This window comes from Tupaia chinensis, unplaced genomic scaffold (assembly GCF_000334495.1).
Source record: "Tupaia chinensis unplaced genomic scaffold, TupChi_1.0 Scaffold000238_1, whole genome shotgun sequence".
NCBI classification, from domain to species: Eukaryota; Metazoa; Chordata; class Mammalia; order Scandentia; family Tupaiidae; genus Tupaia; species Tupaia belangeri.
Genome location: NW_006159716.1, coordinates 9,344,911 through 9,352,653, shown reverse-complemented (window position 1 = coordinate 9,352,653; position 7,743 = coordinate 9,344,911). Strand labels below are relative to the sequence as shown.

Genomic DNA, 7,743 nt, shown 5'->3' with positions numbered 1-7,743 from the left:
CACCCAAAAAAAAAAAAAAAAAAAAAAAAAGACCGTGAAGTGCCCGGATGAGGATGAAATACTAGAGAACAATGAAGCTTTAGAAGACGAAGATAGCAAAACAGATGTGTGGGAGGCTGCGCACTGGCCAGTCTGCCGAGGTTTCTCAGGGAGCAAACAATTACCATGATTGGTTCCCTTCCAAAAACCTGACCTTTGAAACTTTGCTCTGATTGGCCACTAGAATCCCTCAAATTTGCATATCCAGCACCTCATGATTGGTCCAAAAGCAACCAATCACAGCCCACTGTTTACAACCAATCACGGCCCACCATTTACAACCAATCACGGCCCCACCATTTACAACCCACCAGAGTGTATATAACCACGATGCCTGGCCCACAGTAGCCAGACGACAACGATGACCACCAGGAAGATGACAATTGAAGAGCCTGAAGAGCTGGCACTGCATCGTCTCCAGACGACCTGGGAGACCCTGAAGAGTTGTAACACTACATCGTCTCCGGACGACCCTGAAGAGTTGTGACACCGCATCGTCTCCGTGCTGCTCACAGTGGACGACGCGACCCTTAAGAGCTGTGACACTGCGTCGTCTCCGTGCTGTACCGTGCTGCCCACAATAAAGGGACGACACTGTCGTCTCCGTGTTGTAACACTATGCCGCTTGTCCCGGCTCTCACTCCTTCACTCAGGAAACCCGTTTGGCTGTCCCCCTGGGTCGGGACACCTGGCGCCCTAACAGGGACGGGACACAGATGACGGTATCTCATTCAGTAACTGACTCACCCTGTGTGAGCCGGCTCAGAAAGACGCTACTGGATCGAGCGTTTAATCATCAGGGAAAAGAATCCGGATACAGTTGTCAGAGAGAGAAAGAAATTTGTCATGAAGCCTCCATGAGTTGTCCGAATGGGAACCAAGGAAACTTGTCAACTTTACAGCTATCTGTAAACTATGACGTCGTCAACCCAAAGGTCTCCTTGTGATTTTACTGGCTGAATTGGGTACAAGTGAGTAGGGAGTGGCCACATCTGAGCTAAATAATAGTGACCTTTCAAGACAAGTTGAGCACAGACCCTCGCTTGGGTGGATACAGCCGGCGAGGTTAAAGGAAACTACTTCTCAGCCAGAGAAGCCCCCCTGGGGCTTATTTAGCCCAAGGGGCACAAGATGCTCCAGGGCTGCAGTTGGTAATAAAAGACACCTGGCTTTACCTTCCCCCTCTCCCTTCCTCCACTGCCCTACAGAATAAACCTGAGAACGGCTCAGGACCGCAGCATTCTCCATCAGAGATGTCCCTTCCGCCTGATCCCTGCTTTTCTCTACCTGTGTGACTCTGTGTCGTTGTGATAGTTCTTTCCAAAACCCACCACTGGCGACCAGCATTGGCATAATGGCTATGTTGCTGGACTCCCATGTAGTCGACCATGGTTTGAGTCCCGGACCCGGTGGTTTAAACTCACGCCGGTAGCATGTGCATGCGTGCCCAGGATCCCGAGAGGAGAATAGAGGAGAAGGGATTGCGGTGTGGCCATCCACCCCCCGCGGGGTGATTTCTCACTTTCTTTTTTTTTTTTTTGAGAGGTGTTTGCTATGGGGCGCGTGCGCTCGCCAGACAGAGAGAGAGAGAGAGACAGAAAGCGAGAAATCACCCCCCAGGGGGGATGGCCACACCGCAATTTGTTCATTGTTCTCCTCCATTCTCCTCTCGGGATCTTGGGCACGCATGCACACGTGCCCGGTGTGAGTTTAAGCCACTGGGTCTGGGACTCGAACCACGATTGACTACATGGGAGTCCAGCGACATAGCCATTACGCTAACTGCTAGTCCCCTCACTTTCTGTCTCTATGTTTCTGGCGAGTGCCCGTGCCCTATAGCAAAAACCTCTCAAAAAAAAAAAAAAAATCCACTACTGTTCCCATTCTGGGAGGGGGCCTTACCCCCTTTTTGACTAGTAGGTCTCAGCACAAGTGATTCTATAGATGGTAAGATAAAAGATGTCTTGAGAAGATTTATCAAAGAATATGTCACCCGTCACATGTGCCGAGCACTGGACACAGTCCTGCAGAAGGGTACCTGGCTCTGTTTCTTACAGGGCAACACTTGCCATTCTCAATGCTCTGTTGCCAGGATCGACCGGCTTCCAGGATGTCATGGGCAAGCAAGCCACAGCTAACTAATTGCTAATCACCACTGGTTTTGCTGTGTCTTCTGGAGAGTCGACTGGGCAGGTTGACCGTCAGAATGGATGTACGATTGTGTGGAAAACAAGAGAGCAAAGCTGCCAAGTTCTTTGGCAAGTGGTTGGGTGGTCAACATCCTTGCATGAAGCCCGTGCTCAAGCTGCGGACATACAGTGTGCTTTAATGACTGTCAGAGAACCACGATACAGGGTAAGGAGGTGCTTTTTAAAAATCATTCCTAGACTTCTGTGAAATGCAAGGTAAATGTAAGTTGTTATAACATTTAAAAAAAAAAAAACTTAGTGCTTCAAAGGATCTAACAAGAAAGTGAAAAAACCACAGAATGGGGAAAAAAAACTTGCAAATCGTGTATCTGATAAGGGTCTAATTTTTAGAGTATATAAAGAATGCCTACAACTCAACTACAAAAAGACAACCCAATTAAAAGGACCTAAGGACTTAAAAATATATGTCTCAGGCCAGCAGGTGGTGTGGTGGTTAAGGTGCTGAAATCCCACATGGCTGACTGCTGTTCGAGTCCCAGGTCCAGCAGTTTGAAAGTCATACCAGGCACATGTGTGCGCATGCCCAGAATCCCAAGAAGACAATCACCTTGGGGGCGATTTCTCATTTTCCTTCTGTCTGTCTGTCTCTCTATAGTGAGTGTACATGCCCTATGGCATTAAAAAGAAAAATAGACATGTCTCCTAAGAAGATATACTAATGACAAACAAGGGAAAAGATGCTCAGTATTATTAGTAGTTAGAGATATGCAAATTAAAGCCTTTCATATCTACGAGGATGGCTATAATAAAAAGAAGAATTTTTAAAAACCCAAGGAAGTGTTAGTGGAATTTAGGGAAACTGGAATCCTTGTGCATTGTTGGTAGGAATGTAAAATTGTGCATCTGCTGTGGAAACATTTTGGCAGTTCCGCCACGAGTTAAACATAGAACACCAGATAACCCTGCAATTCTCTTCCTCTGTGGGTACCCCAAAGAATTGAAAACAGGTGCTCAAACAAAAACTTGCACATGAATGTTCACAGCAGCTCTCGTCAGAACAGCCAAAAGCTGGAAGCAACTGAAATGCCATCAGCTGATGAATGGATAAGGAGTCGAGGCACACGATGGGGTGTTATTCTTCCATAAATAGGAAGGCACTGACACCTGGCACAAGATAGGTGAATCTTGAAAATATCATTCCAGGTAAAAGAAGCCAGACGTAAACTGCCACCTATTGTACCATTCTATTTATATAAATTGCCCAGAATAGGCAAATCCATCCAGACAGAAAGTCGGTGAGAGGTGGCCAAGGACTGGGGGGAGGAGCAGTTGTGAGTGAGTGCTAACGGTGATGGAGTTTCTTTGTGGGTGCTAACATGACTTAAAGTCAAATCATTGTGATCGTTGTAAACCGAGGCTATACTAAACCCCACTGAATCGTACACTTTTTAAAGTTTATTTATTTATTTTCTTTAATTCACAGTAGTGTGCACATACGTGAGAAAGAGAGTGAGGAAGGGTGAGCAATCTCCAAAGGACCAGGCCATGCCATGACCCCTGCACTTCTCTAGCTCGACAGACCTTGGGCACTCATGTGCAGGCCAGCGTGCCCTAGGCTGACCGGCCTGACGATTCAGGCTGGGGATTCGAACCACAGTCACCATGTGAGAGCTGGCTGCTTCTGAGCAGCGCATCACTGCTGTACCACAGAGCCAGCCTAGAACTGTATACTCCCCACCCCACCCCCTTTTTTATTTAGTTTGCTGTAGGGCACATGTGCTTGCTAGAGAGAGACAGACAGAAAGAAAGAGAGGGAAAGTGAGAAATCACTCCCTGGAGGCATGGCCATGCTGCAATCCCTTCTCCTTGGTCTCCTCTCAGGATTTGGGGCCCATGCACACATGCACCCAGCATGTTTCTCAAACTACTAGGTCTAGGACCCAAACTGCTCAGTTGGCCATGTGGTATCCAGTTGCTTTAACCACCATGCCACCTGGCTGATCCTAGAACTGGATACTTTTTTTTTTTTTGAGAGGTTTTTGATATAGGGCGCGTGCGCTTGCCAGACAGAGATAGACAGAGAGACAGAAAGCGAGAAATCACCCCCCAGGGGGATGGCCACACTGCAACCCCTTCTCCTCCATTCTCCTCTCGGAATCTTGGGCACGCATGCACACGCACCCGGTGTGAGTTTAAGCCAGTGGGTCTGAGACTCGAACAGTGGTCGACTACATGGGAGTCCAGTGACATAGCCATTATGCTAACTGCTGGTCCCAGAACTGTATACTTTTAAAGAGTGAATTTTATGATATGTGAACATGACCATAGTAGAATATTATAAAAAAGTTCATGTCAATATATTTGACAATTTTGATCCAATGGAGAAATTCTTTGAATGACCAAACCAGAAGGTAGTTTCAAGAAGAAATAGGTAACCTGAATCGTAGACAATGGCCATATAATTTAATAGTAGTTTTATTTAATACATAGCATGTTAAAAGTTAAATTTGGGGACCAGCAGTTAGCATAATGGCTGTGTCACTGAACTCCCACGTAGCCGACCGCTGTTCGAGTCCCAGACCCGGTGGCTTAAACTCACCCCGGGTGCTTGTGCGTGCGAGCCCAAGATCCCGAGAATAGAATGGTGGAGAGGGGATTGCAGCGTGGCCATCCCCCCTGGGGTGCGATTTCTCACTTTCTATCTCTCTGTCTCTTGCTGTCTTTCTGGCGAGCGCATGTGCCCTATAGCAGGAAAAAAAAAAAAAAACTCTCCAAAAAAAAAAGTTGTATTTGTGAAGAACTTTCCCACACAATAAAAACTCTGGGCCCCAGTATCTTTATTGATGAATTCTATCAAATATCTAAGGAGGAAATAATGCTAATTTTATGGAAACACTTCCAGAGATTAAAAACTAGAAAAGATTTCCTAAATCCTTCTATGATGGCAATATGCTACAATATCAAAACCAAACTCAGGTATTATAAGAAAAAAAATCCTCAGGTCAATGTCGCTCATGAATATAACTGTAAAAAATTCTTACCATTTTAGCAAATCAATATATGAAATGATAACACACTGCGACTAAATGGGGCTTATCCCAGAATACAATGTTGGTTTAAAATGAAAAAGCAATAATGAGGGCTAGCAGATGGCGTGGCAGTTAAGGTGCTGGATTCCCACGAGGCCAACTGGTGTTTGAGTCCCAGACCTGGCTGCTTGCTTTCTCTTTCTTTCTCTCTGTCTCTGTCTTTGGTGAGTGCATGTGCCCTATAACAAATTTTAAAAAATAATAATTAAAAATTAAAAAAAAAATCAATAATGAGGGGTGAGCAGGTGGCATAGAGGTTAAGGATCTGGATCCCACATGGCTAACTCCTCTGTTCATGTCCCAGATCCGGCAGACTAAAAATCGCGCTGGGCACATGTGTGTGTGTGCCCCAAATCCCAAGAGGAGCCTGAAGGAGAAGGGATTGTGGTATGGCCATCTCCCTTGTAGGGTCATTTCCCATTTTCCTTCTATGTTTGTCTGACTCTGTCTCTCTCTCTCTGGTGAGTGCATGCACCCTATTGCAAAAAAAAAAAAAAAAAAAAGCTTAAAAAATAAAATCTTGGGACCAGGTGGCATGGTGCTTAAGGTGCTGGACACTTCCACATGGCCAACCACAGTTCAAGTCCTGGGCCTGGTGGTTTGCTTTCTCACTTTCTCTCTCTCTGTCTCTGTCTCTCTTTGTGTCTCTGTCTGGTCAAATTTAAAATAAAGGAATAAATAAATAAACTTAAATAAATAGTCCTTTAAAAAAAAATCTTGGTGCTGGCAATTAGTGTGGTGTTTGAGGCACTGGATTCCCACATGGCCAACCACAGTCTGAGTCCTAGACCTGGCAGCTTCAAAATCACGCTGGGTGTATGTGTATGTGCCCAAAATCCCAGGAGGAGAAAGGAAGAAGAGGTTGCGCCATGGCCATCCCTCCTGCAGGGTGATTATTTCTTACTTTCCCTCTCACTGTCTCTTTCACTCTTTTGCTATAGGGCGCACGCGCTCACCAGACAGACAGAGAGAGACAGAGAGACAGAAAGCAATAAATCACCCCCCCAGGGGAATGACCACACGGCAATCCCTTCTCCTCCATTCTCCTCTCGGGATCTTGGGCACGCACACACACGTGCCCGGTGTGAGTTTTAAGCCACCGGGTCCAGGACTCAAATCGTGGTCGACTACGTGGGAGTCCAGCGACATAGCCATTACAGTATCCACTGGTTCCCCCTGGCTACATTGTAAAAGTTAAAAAAAAAATTGAAGTTCAAAGCAATGCTTGAAATTACATTTCACTGGATCATCGGAAGTAACTGGATCTATGTCTCCCTCTCATTAAAGAAATAAACTTTTTTTTTTTTAAAGATGAGCAAAAATGAACTCTCTGGCTTTTAAGTCATCAATAACATAATTATGTAAAGTAAGTATAATAGACTGGTCATAATCACAGCCTTCGGAATTACCTAGAAACGGGTTCAGATAGTAGCTCTGCCAATGTCTAGCTGTGATCTGGAACAGGTTATTTAAATGTGGTCAACCTGAGTTTCCCTCGGTCATAAAAAGAAGATAATATCTTCCGTTCACAGTAGTTCTGTGCAGAGCAAATGAAATAAAACATGTAAAGTGTCAATCCCACTGTTGTTGTTATTTTTCCTGAGGGACGAGACCATGCCTTGTTTATCTTTGTAGTCACTGGTGCCTAGCTGGTGTCTGCTCACGCTTTTAAATAGAATGGAATTTGACCATCATCAAATTTCACTGAGAAACGGTTGAAGACTACTTCAACCTATTTATGTCAAAGTAGCCTACATTTGGTTATCCTGGAGGTTAGCCTGACTCTGCAGAATCCTCTATTGTCCAATACAAGCAAGTGAACAATGCTCTTCAAAAGCCTTCTTAGGGGCTGGATCCCACATGACTGATCACAGTTCAAATCCCAGCCCCAGCGGCTTGAAAAAACATGCCAGGCATGTGTGCATGTCCCAAATCTCGACAGGATGGAGAAATGGAAGAGAAGGGATTGCAACAAGACTGTGCCCCAATGAATGAAGCTTTCTCTCTCTCCCCCGTCTCTCTGTCTCTCTCCAGCAAGTGCACATGCTCTCTGGCAATGAAAAACAAACAAACAAACAAACAAAACTTGTTGAGCCAGCAGGTGACATGGTGGTTAAGGTGCTGGATCCCACAGAGCCAACCACAGTTTGAAACCTGGACCCACAGTCTTGAAGAACACACTAGGTGCTGCATGTGTGCCCAAAATCCTAAGAGGAGAGCGGAGGAGAAGCGATTACCGTGTGGCCATCCCCCTGGAGATGATTTCTCATCTTCCCTCTCTCTGTCTCTCTCTGGTGAGCATACGTCCACTCTGCAAAAAAATCTTAAGAGAAGAAAAAAAGAAAAGCCTGCTTGTGAATCAAGAAACTGCAGTATATTACATTTCTTAATGTAATTCGCCTACTCAAGAGTAAAAATCCTATCATTTCTTCCTTTCTTTCTTTCTTTTTTTTTTTTTTTTTTTT

General features: G+C 45.2%; 1 protein-coding gene and 1 pseudogene across 1 annotated transcript in view; one reads left to right on the top strand and one right to left on the bottom strand.

The window, feature by feature from the left end:
* LOC102498880 (eukaryotic translation initiation factor 2 subunit 2 pseudogene) overlaps positions 1-1,018 on the top strand; it is a 4,841-nt pseudogene extending 3,823 nt beyond the window's left edge.
* Positions 1-7,743, bottom strand: part of SLC26A8 (solute carrier family 26 member 8) — a gene marked incomplete at its 3' end in the record, with an annotated part of 96,856 nt that overhangs the window by 32,585 nt on the left and 56,528 nt on the right. The window lies entirely within an intron of this gene.